This window comes from Pogoniulus pusillus, chromosome 11 (assembly GCF_015220805.1).
Source record: "Pogoniulus pusillus isolate bPogPus1 chromosome 11, bPogPus1.pri, whole genome shotgun sequence".
NCBI lineage: Eukaryota > Metazoa > Chordata > Aves > Piciformes > Lybiidae > Pogoniulus > Pogoniulus pusillus.
In genome coordinates this window covers 13,641,696-13,651,270 of record NC_087274.1, presented here as the reverse complement: position 1 = coordinate 13,651,270, position 9,575 = coordinate 13,641,696, and the positions used below count along the sequence as shown (strand labels likewise).

Sequence of the window (9,575 nt, the reverse complement as noted above, 5' to 3'; positions counted from 1 at the left end):
CCAAGGGGGTTGGAACTTGATGGTCTTTAAAGTCCCAAACCATCCTGTGAATATATGATTAGTAAAAGCTTCTTCTGTGAAAAGGTTCTCAAAGACTGGACCAGGCTCACCAGGGCAGTGGTGAAGTTCCTTGCCCTGGAGAGGTTTGAAAGATATTTAGATGTGGTGCTAAGGGACATGGTTTGGCAGCAGACTTGGTAGTGTTGGGTTAATAGTGAGTGTTCAACTTCACTCCTCTCAAAACTCAGCCCCAGGAGACTGCAGGCATTACAAGGGCAGGAACTGTAGTGCTACACTTGACTCAGCTTCCTTCATTCATGCTTCATTCTGAGGAGAGTCCCAGAGGCTTTTTCCAGGGGTCAAAAAATCTGCTGGATCTGAGGCCACCACAGGAGCAGCCAGGCTTGGCCAACTCATGCACCACCAATCTTCTGAGCTGCAGTGAGCTGATGCTTTTTCAGGGGCAATGCTCACAGCAGGAGAGCCACAAGCAGATCTGCATCTTGATACCTAACATGGATCAGAGCCCAGTTCCCTGAGCTGTCTTCTACTCCATCCCAGCTTCCCCTTCACCCAAAGCCTCTTTTCCTCTTTGGCTGCCTGTCCTAGGAGCTGCTTCTAGCTCTGGAGCCCTGCCAGGTTCTAATACCATGGTTGGGCCAGCTTCAGACACTCCTTCACCTCATCTCAAATCCTTTGCTGGACAGATGAGAGGCTGCACACAGCATTCAGCTGTTCCCAGGCACTCCAGGTGGTCAAGGTGTGTGAGTAGACAGGATTAGTGCTGGTGGTGTTGCGAAGTAGAAGAGATGCCAAGGATCCCATGTGTCCTGCTGGAAATGCTCCCTGCTGGCTGGGCTGCTTCCAGCTTTTCCCTCCCGCCTGGATGCTGCAGTTAGAGCTGTTGGTCCCAGACTCCCCTACGAAGAAGGGATTAGGGAGAAAATCCCTGCCCTGCTCCAAACTCCAGTCCCAGCAGCTGTTTCTTCCCTTTGAACTCTTGCCAGTGTCTGGTTGAGGCAATGCCCATGAGAACCTGCATGATGCCACGTCTGGGCCAAGAACTGTCATGGAATCCCAGACTGGTTTGAGTGGGAAGGGATCTTTACAACTCATCCAGTCCATTCTCTGCAGTCAGCAGGGACTTCTCCAACTAGGGTAGGTTGCTCACAGCCCCAAACAACCTGACCTGCAATGGTTCCATGGGACATCTCTCACTTCTCTGGGCAACCTGGGACAGGATCTCGCCACCTCCAGGGTGAAACGTTTCTTCCTTCTCTCCAGTATCAATCTCCCTCTTTCAGTTTCAATCCATTTTTCTTTGCCCTGTCACAACAGGCCCTGCTCAGAAGTCTGTCCCCAGCTTTCTTCTTGGCCTCTTGAAGCACTGCAAGGCCTCTAGAAGGTCTCCCTGGAGCCTTCTCTTCTCTAGGCTGGACAAGCCCAACTCTCCCAGCCTGGCCTCACTGCAGAGCCCTTCCACACTCAGGTCATTACTATGGCCCAGTCTGTAACTTCTCCCCCTGGGGACCCACACCCATCCTGTATCCCTCCGTTCGGGGCTGTCCCCCACAGCCCACCCTGTGCCATGGCATAGCCCTTACCAATCTATAACGCCAGCATCCCCCCTCTCACCCCACATCGAAATGACTTCCAGCAGCTGCCCTCCTGGGCCGTGGGACAGCCTCAGCTCTCACGCCCAGCCGTGTGCGAGACCCCCCCCCTCGCTGGGCTCCCCTGGGCTGCCTCGCCTGTCCCAGGCTCTCAGCGCAGGGGTGTTACTGGTGGGACCCGCTGGTGGCTGCGCCGCCGCGGACACGGCCGCATTGTGCCCCAGCTAATGCTAAGTGACTGCTCCTTTGTGCGCCTGGAAGCTCCAAACCCTCCTCCAAAGCCTGGGAACAGCTCCGGATTACAATGGGGTGTCACCAGGAGCGACCTCAGAGCAAACATTGACTTAAACGTCGCTGTTAACCAGGCTGCCCCCCCCCCGGGGACACAGCCCCCGCCGGCCCCACGCCTTTGTCACTGCAGGCACAGCCCTGCCGAGCTGGGACACAGGCGCTTGGTAAAGGCAGCTCTGAAGGAGCTGGTGGCATCCGTCCCCGGTCCTAGACATGCTGCAGAGATTGATAGCAGCTGTCTGGGACAGTGGTGTCATAGAATCATGGATTCACAGAATGGTTTGGGCTGGAAAGAACCTTAAAGATGACCCAGTTCCAACCCCCTGCCATGGGCAGGGACACCTCTCACCAGCCCAGGCTGCTCAAGGCTTCATCCAGCCTGACCTTGGACACCTCCAGGGAGGGGGCATCCACAGCCTCCCTGGGCACCCTGTGCCAGTGTCTCACCAGCCTCATTCTAAAGAATTTCTTCCTAATCTCCATTCTCAGTCTCCCCTCTCCCAGCTCAAAGACATTGTCCCTAATCTTGTAATCACAAGCCTTTGTCAAAAGTCCCTCCCCAGCTCTCCTGTAGCTCTCCAGCCACTGGGAAGCTGCTATAAGGTCTCAGCTGCAGAGCACAAAAATGGGCATCTAAGCAGCCCCAGAGTACAAGGATGAGCATCTCACCTGCTTCAAAATGCAATAGTGAGCACCCAGCCTGTCCCAGAGGACACAAACTTGTCTTACTTCAGAGTGTTATGTGCAGCACCCAGTGTACTCCAGATTGTGCTGGTGGGTACCCAGCCAGAGCTGGGCTGTGCATGCACTCTGCTTAGTTGGCTCTGGCTGCTCTCAGCTTGGGCTAGCACAGGGCTGGATGGCAGAAAAGAAGATACTCTCTCAGCTAGGCAAATAGCATGTGGCTCAGAGCTGCTCATGACACTGACACTCCCGAGCTGCACCTGTAACACTGTGTGACTCAGAAAGCCCTGTGGACGCACTGGGGGATACCCATGGTGCTGGCTGGAAACTGAGGGGGAGCAGAGTATGCTCTCTATCCTCAGGTTGTCCCATCTGCCGTGGGTGGAAAAGCATCAGAGCATCTGCACTGCGTAGCCACACACACATGTGGGTGGGAGAAGAGAGGTGGGGACAAAGGTGGCCCTGGTGGCACCATGCCCCTGGAGGACACAGGCTGTCCTGACAAGGGCAGTTGGCATGGCTGTGGTTTCAGCCACCATCACACCACAGTGCCAGCAGCATTGGACCAGAGGCATCCTGATAGCCTCTAATGAGAGACTGTCTGGCTAATTACAGAGGGAAGGAAGCGAAGCACACAAAGGAAGCTGAACTATTAGGTCAGTGGAAGCGAGCCTGGAGGTCAGCTGTGAAGCAGGTCCAATTGGAGGGTCACCAAGGAGGTCCCCAAAAGGCTGCAGGGCCATGTGCAAACGTCACAAGGACAGTGGTATGGGATGGTGGGTGAGCCACCCACCAGTGGGAAAACTTGGAATAAGAAAGATGGATAGGGATGGTCTTGGCTTGGGGCTAGTGGGCACTCCTAGGGGACTTTGACCACAGCAAGTTTCCTGGTTTTGTGGGCTCTCTGGGGACACAAATAGGACAGAAGAGCCATGGAGGGAACAAGGAAGGAGATGTAAAGTTGAAGTGCCAAAGGTGGTGTCGCAGTGGCTGCAGCCGTACTGCAGGGCCCTCTGCTCACCCTCAGGGGTGGGTGGATGGTTGGCTGGACAGACGGAGGGAGGGATGGATGGATGGGTGGGTGGATGCTCAGGGGCCCAGATATGCAGTGCCAGCGCCTGACTCTACCCCTCCGCGGCATGGAGCCACGTAAGGCAGTGAAGGAGCAGCTCACAAACTACAGTAATAAGGGGGGCGCAGTCGGTGAGACGGAGCCACGGCGGCGGGTGCAGGAGGAGCCGGAAAGCTCCATCCGGGGTCGCTACCGGCGCTGGCTCGCGACCCATCTGGGCACCCCCGCACGTGCAGTCCCGGGGCTCCGCCCCGCGCCCCGCCCCTCGGTTGCATCACGGGCCCGCCCCGCAGTGCCCGGATGAGGCAGAACTGGTGGCGGTGGCGGACGATGCTGCGGCTGTGACAGGGAATGCACCCCGGTGAGTGGCAACGGCCTCGGCTCGGCCCGGCTCGGCCCGGCCTGGCCCGGGGACGCGCTCAGGCAGGACTGGCGGGGGGCAGAGGGGGGTCGCCTCTCGCCGTGCCGGGGGCTGCGGGCCCCGCAGCCCTTTCCGATTGGCTGCGAACTGACAACGGGGCAGGTCCCACCCTCCCCTGCGAGCTATTGGCTGAAGGCGCAGCCTCAGCTTTTCTCATTGGTGGAAGTGGATGCCTGTCACTGTCCGGCCCGGCTCGGCCCTGCCCACCCGGCCACCGCCCTGCGAGAGCCGGTGTGTCGGCCCCCCCACTCCGTCACCTCCTGAGGGGCTGCTGGCAGCGGGGCTGGGGATCCGCAGTGTCCGGGCTCCCCTCCCCGCCGGGCCCGGCCCTGCCTGCTCGGGAGCAGCGGCTTGCGGGGGGAAAGAGCCCCCTTTTAAAGGTATTTTCATCTGAGCGTGAGGGAAGGAGCCATGTCTGGCGTGGAGCTGCCATCCCGCGGGTGCTGGGGGGCCTGGGCCATAGGTGCTCGCCGACACCGGGATCGGGGGATGGAAACGCGTTTTCTTCTCGCCCCATCGCGGCTGGCTTCCTCCCGGTCACCTCGCCTCATGGCAGGGACGGACGTCGACGGCCTGCGGGCACGTCTGGTTGTGGGCAGCCCGGGTCAGGGTGGAGGAAGGGAGGGCGGGCGGCTCTGGCAGGGCTTCTGTGCAAGGGGCAGGGCGAAACTGCTGCATTTGGATGCGTTAAGGCCGAACTGTCCAACCCATGGAGCCCGGCCAGCCCCTGAGCTGCTCCTCCGCTCTGCAGGCGGCTGGTGACTCAGCCCCGGGTCTTGTCCTTCCCTGCGCCGTGGCAGTGCCTCCCTCATGTGGTGTGTCAGAGGAGAGGGCACTGGGTTACACTGGGTGGGCTCTGCCTCCGTACATCCTCATCTTGCCCTAGGGACGGCCTTGACGGTGGCGAATGGCTTTGGACTTTACTGCTTCCTGAGAGCGATTTCCAAATGCGAAGGGACTTTGTGTGCCCGTACAAAACCACGGGGCAGAGTAAACTGGGTGAGTCGCCTGGTGTCACAGCTGCTCCCTTTGCAGTCACCAGGCCTCCTCCGTAGGTGGCTTTGTCCCAGAAGGTGTTTATTTTTCCATCATCCATCCCCAGACACTAAGAAGAATCTAGGCAGCAGTTTTCCTCCACTCTCTTCAGCTATTTGGTAGGTGTAGCCAAGGGCATCTCTCTCCTGAATGTTTCTCAGTAATCCTGGGAGGGTTTTTGTCCCTCCCTCTCAGCTGAACAAGTCCTGCTGCGTTGGGTATAAACATGACCGAACTCGACCAGCTCCTGCATCATGCTTCCAGTTTGATGAGTTTGACCCGAATTGCAGCAGACATGCCATGAAGGATGAACGCATCCCACACCAGAGGAAAGGCACTGCTGGGGTTAGGCTCCAGTTGAATGACCTCCCATTAGCACATCTCTCTTTGCTTCTGAGGGAGGAGGAGAGCTGTCCTCCCACAGCCCAGCTTCATTGCTGCCGACCAGTTTGGATTGGGAGTATTTGGTGATTCAGGGCTTCTCTCTTCGCTTTCAAGCTGTCTCAACTTGGTCATGAGTGTGAAGAGGTGGAGGGCACTTTTGGATTCCTGTGGCACTTGTCCTGAGAGGTGGTTTAATAGCTGAAGCTGCATTATAAAAGTTCCTTGGATACTTAACAGATTTGTTTTTTCTCTCCCAAAAACAATTCGTGGACACCACAGAGTGTAGGTGGCCTTGTGAAGGGCAGTGTTTGGTCAAAGATAACAAGAGGAAGGAGCTGTCCCAGGGCACAGAAGTGGCCAGGAGGCTTTTTATGTTTATGTATTTCTGTTTAAATGGGATGTGTCAGCGATGTGACTGCACAGGCTGGCAGCGGCAGTTCCCTGCGGTTGTAGAGGATGTGACAGGTGAGGGTAGGATAGGTGAGTTTTGGATTCACAGTGTTAGATCTGCTCTGGAAGAGATCTTCTGTCTTGCTTTTACCTGCCTGGGCTGTGTATTTATCTTGTATACGTGGAGGCAGAGAGGAAAGAAGACATATGACTGATGACGTCTGTGACCTTGGTGCCAGGAGGAGTCTTGTCTCTGGAGACATGGCTGGGAGCAGGCTACCAAAAAGTACAGCAGCAAAGTACTATTTAGGTCCTCTGTCTCTTACTTTTCTTTCTGAGAAGCAGAGAAAGTCAAAGTACAGAGAGGAAATGGACTTTGTATGGACCCTTTTGATGTTTATGACACCACAAACACAATCAGGGTACACCGAGGTGTGTTGAGGCAATCATCCTTTCACTGCTCTGCTGTACTTGCCTCAGTCTGCCCTCGACATGCCCATTGAAGCTCATTTCTCTTGATGTGATCATGCACCTCCGGGGCTCTTCTGTCCATACAGCTCAGCAGCAGATTGTGCTGCTTCCCTCTCCTGATCAACACAGAGTTTGGGGATTTATTTTTAACTCTCATCTTGTTAAGTACTTACTGAAGAGACCTGAGGCCTTCCCTGTTGATGCTGCTCTGTGACCAGCTTTTGGATCATGTTTTTCAAAGTCATTCCCCCACTTCCTTGGCACTGGCTGAACTTCAGAGATGTAAAAGCCACAGAATTCTTGGGAGAAGCCTGTGCTAAGTGCTCTCTCCTTTCAGTTCCTTGGTGACTTGTCATTCTCTAGTATCTGGAAGCATCTCAGCCCTCTGGCCACTGCCTTTCCAGGGGCTGTTGTCACTGGGATGATATTAATTGCTGGGATAATAGAAGGGCCCAAGGGACCTCTCTGCTGTCGTTTGTTTCAAGCTCTTTACTGTGTCTCTTACAAGCTTTCTGATAAATTCATTGCTTCTGGGTAGGATGCTCTGTAATTTTTCGAGGTTTGAAGAGAAAAACAGGCAGCTGTGGGTTTGATAAGGTACACTCTGGGTGGATGATATTCAGAGGCGGTGGTGCAGCTTGTGCCAGCTCTCAACCTCTGCTGTACAGTCAGGATCAGTGCTCCTGGTGCTCATCACATCTCACTGAGTTTCCTAAGAGGTGGTTTTCCAGTAAGCAGAGACTGAGGCGGGGAGAAGCAGATGCATTTTATTTCCTTCCCAGTTTGCTATTTACTCCACACTGTTCTGCTCTGCATGGATTCATCCCTCCGGAGTTCCCAGGAGCAAAGAGTTCTCATCACACACAGATTGTTCTGGGACATGCACATCTCCAGGGGCCTTTGTTTAATCTCTGCACATACTGAACCTGCACCAGGAGCACCAACCTCTTCGGCTTTGCTTTTTCACACGTCACTTTGTCACTTGGGAACAAGCAGAGGTCAGATATGTTGAACTTCCCACATTTGGGAAAGGGATAAATGGGTTTTAATGCTACATTCTGATGCCTGTGGCAGCTCTAGCTTCAATTATGGAAAGACTTCTTGCATCATTATGTTTCTTCTGGTTTCAAGGATTACAGTGAGGGTGGTGACACACTGGAACAGGGAGATTGTAGATGCTTCCCTCCCTGGAGGTGCTCAAGGCCAGGTTGGATGAGGCCTTGAGCAACCTGAGCTAAGTGGGAGTCATCTCTGCTTGTGACAGGGGGGGTTGGAACTGGATGATCTTTGGGTTCTCTACACACCCAAACCATTCTGTGAATCCCAGCACTAACTCATCCAGGGAGGGTTATATATTCACAAAGTCTTGGCCCTGTGGTCTAAAGCAGACCTTCGTTATTTGATTAATAAGTTCAATTCCACAAGAGGCTGTTGAGATAAAAGGCTTTACTATGTGCTGTTTGGTTATCTCAGAAGCTTTGTGTCTGAACCCTGCAGAAAATCCCTGCAGGTAGGATTTGGTTATCTTCTGCCTCCCGTGATGGCCAGAATGGAAATGCAGGATTTATTATTGTAGCAGAAGAAGGGGTCTTGTGCTGATGCTGTGCTCTGTGACTTTCTTCCTTTGCTGAAAGCTCAGCTGCTGCTGCTGGAAGAGGCGAGGAGGCATTTGTTGTGGTTCACTCAAGAACAGCCAGTTCAAAAACAGCCTTGCAGGAAAAGCCAGAGGTTCGCTTTCTGAAGCAGTGATGAATTCTGGCAGCCTCCCAGACCGCTCCTGATTCAGGATGAGGAAAACAGACACAAATCGACTGGTGAAATCTTACCCACGGCTTTTGTTTGTTTTCCATTTCACAAGAAATGAAAGCCAAGCTGGATTTGCTTTGATTTGCGCTGCAGTCCTCAGCTTCCTTTGCTCTGCGTCCTGCTTGGGGGTTGGAAGAAGTAATCAAGAGCTTCGGGGTCTTTGGGAGTTACCTGTGGGCTCTTGTGGTTTGAGAAGGTGAGGAGTGGTGGAAGTCTCTCTACAACTCCTGGAAGAGAGGTTGGAGCTAGGTGGGGGTTCATCTCTTCTCCCTAGTAACAAGTGATAGGATGAGAGGAGATGGCCTCAGGTTGCACCAGAGGAGGTTTAGGTTGGACATTAGAAGAAGTTCCTTCCCTGAAAGGATTTTCAAAGACTGGCACAGGCTGCCTGAGGAGGTGGTTGAATCTCTGTTCCTGGAGGTGCTTCAGAGATGCAGAGATGTAGTGCTGGGGACCAAGCCTTGGCAGAGTTAGAAAACGGTTGGACTGGAAGGGATTTTCCAACCAAAATGACTCCGTGATTCTGATTCTAAACAAGCTACCTGTTGGTTCTCATGGGCTGAGAAGTTGAAGAGTGATGACAAGAAACTTTCTGCTACTTTTCTGCCAGTGAATCAGCATTGAATAGGGTGAGGAAGAAGAGCTGATTGCTGACAGATCTTCCTGCTCTCTGCGGCAGCTCTGGATGGTGCCAACACTTAATGGCAAGAGTCATTCCCTGGGAGGAGGGCAGGACTGCAGCCATTACATGGCACTAGGCAGGCCTGGGGACTTTGATAGCCAGCAGTGGGTTGTTATCTCAAGAGCTGAAGGCCAGATCTCAGCTTGGCAGAATCAATGCTATGGGTTGGAAGGGACCTCTGGAGATGCTCTAGTCCAACCCTCCTGCTAATGTAGATACCCTAGAATCTATCAAGTCCTGTTTTAGGTGGCTCCTGGTTTAGTTCCAAAAGTTCCTGGACATTGCCTGCAGTGTTGGGACAACAGACTGTAGGTGAGGGAGTCTTAGCACTGGTTTGTCACATCTGAGCTTTGCCTCTGCTTCATTCTTCATGTTTGGTGCCTGGATATGTTGGGCAAACAGGACTGTGAGGCTCTGCTTCTGTGCAGAAAATGACCTGTTCTTGAGCAGGAAGTGGCATTAAGTCACTCCATATGACAGATATAGCTAAGCTCATTTTAAATGGGAGAATGAGAGGTGATTAAAATCAATAAGAACATCTCCAGCCACTGGAGATGCTGCAAATCCACCCTGGGAGCTCTGCAGCAATACCCAGAATCATTTTGGACACATTTCTGTGGCTCAGCCCTACCGCTATAAGCAGGTGGATTGACGTGGCTTTGGGAGCAGGGAGGAGTGGATTCCCGACTGTGGGAAGGGGTAGGTAGAACTCAAAACACGGTGTTG

The 9,575-nt window shown here is 53.8% G+C and overlaps 1 protein-coding gene across 4 annotated transcripts in view; it reads left to right on the top strand.

The window, feature by feature from the left end:
- Positions 1-3,926: 3,926 nt before the first annotated feature.
- The window catches only part of NDEL1 (nudE neurodevelopment protein 1 like 1), a 32,325-nt gene continuing 26,676 nt past the window's right edge, over positions 3,927-9,575 (top strand). For 3 of the 4 annotated variants that reach the window (XM_064151125.1, XM_064151126.1, XM_064151123.1), the window contains exon 1: positions 3,927-4,021. The gene's annotated coding sequence lies outside the window, so the exon portion shown is untranslated. Of the gene's footprint in view, positions 4,022-4,282; positions 4,462-9,575 lie in introns of those variants that run through there. The other variant, XM_064151124.1, reaches the window with a different exon arrangement.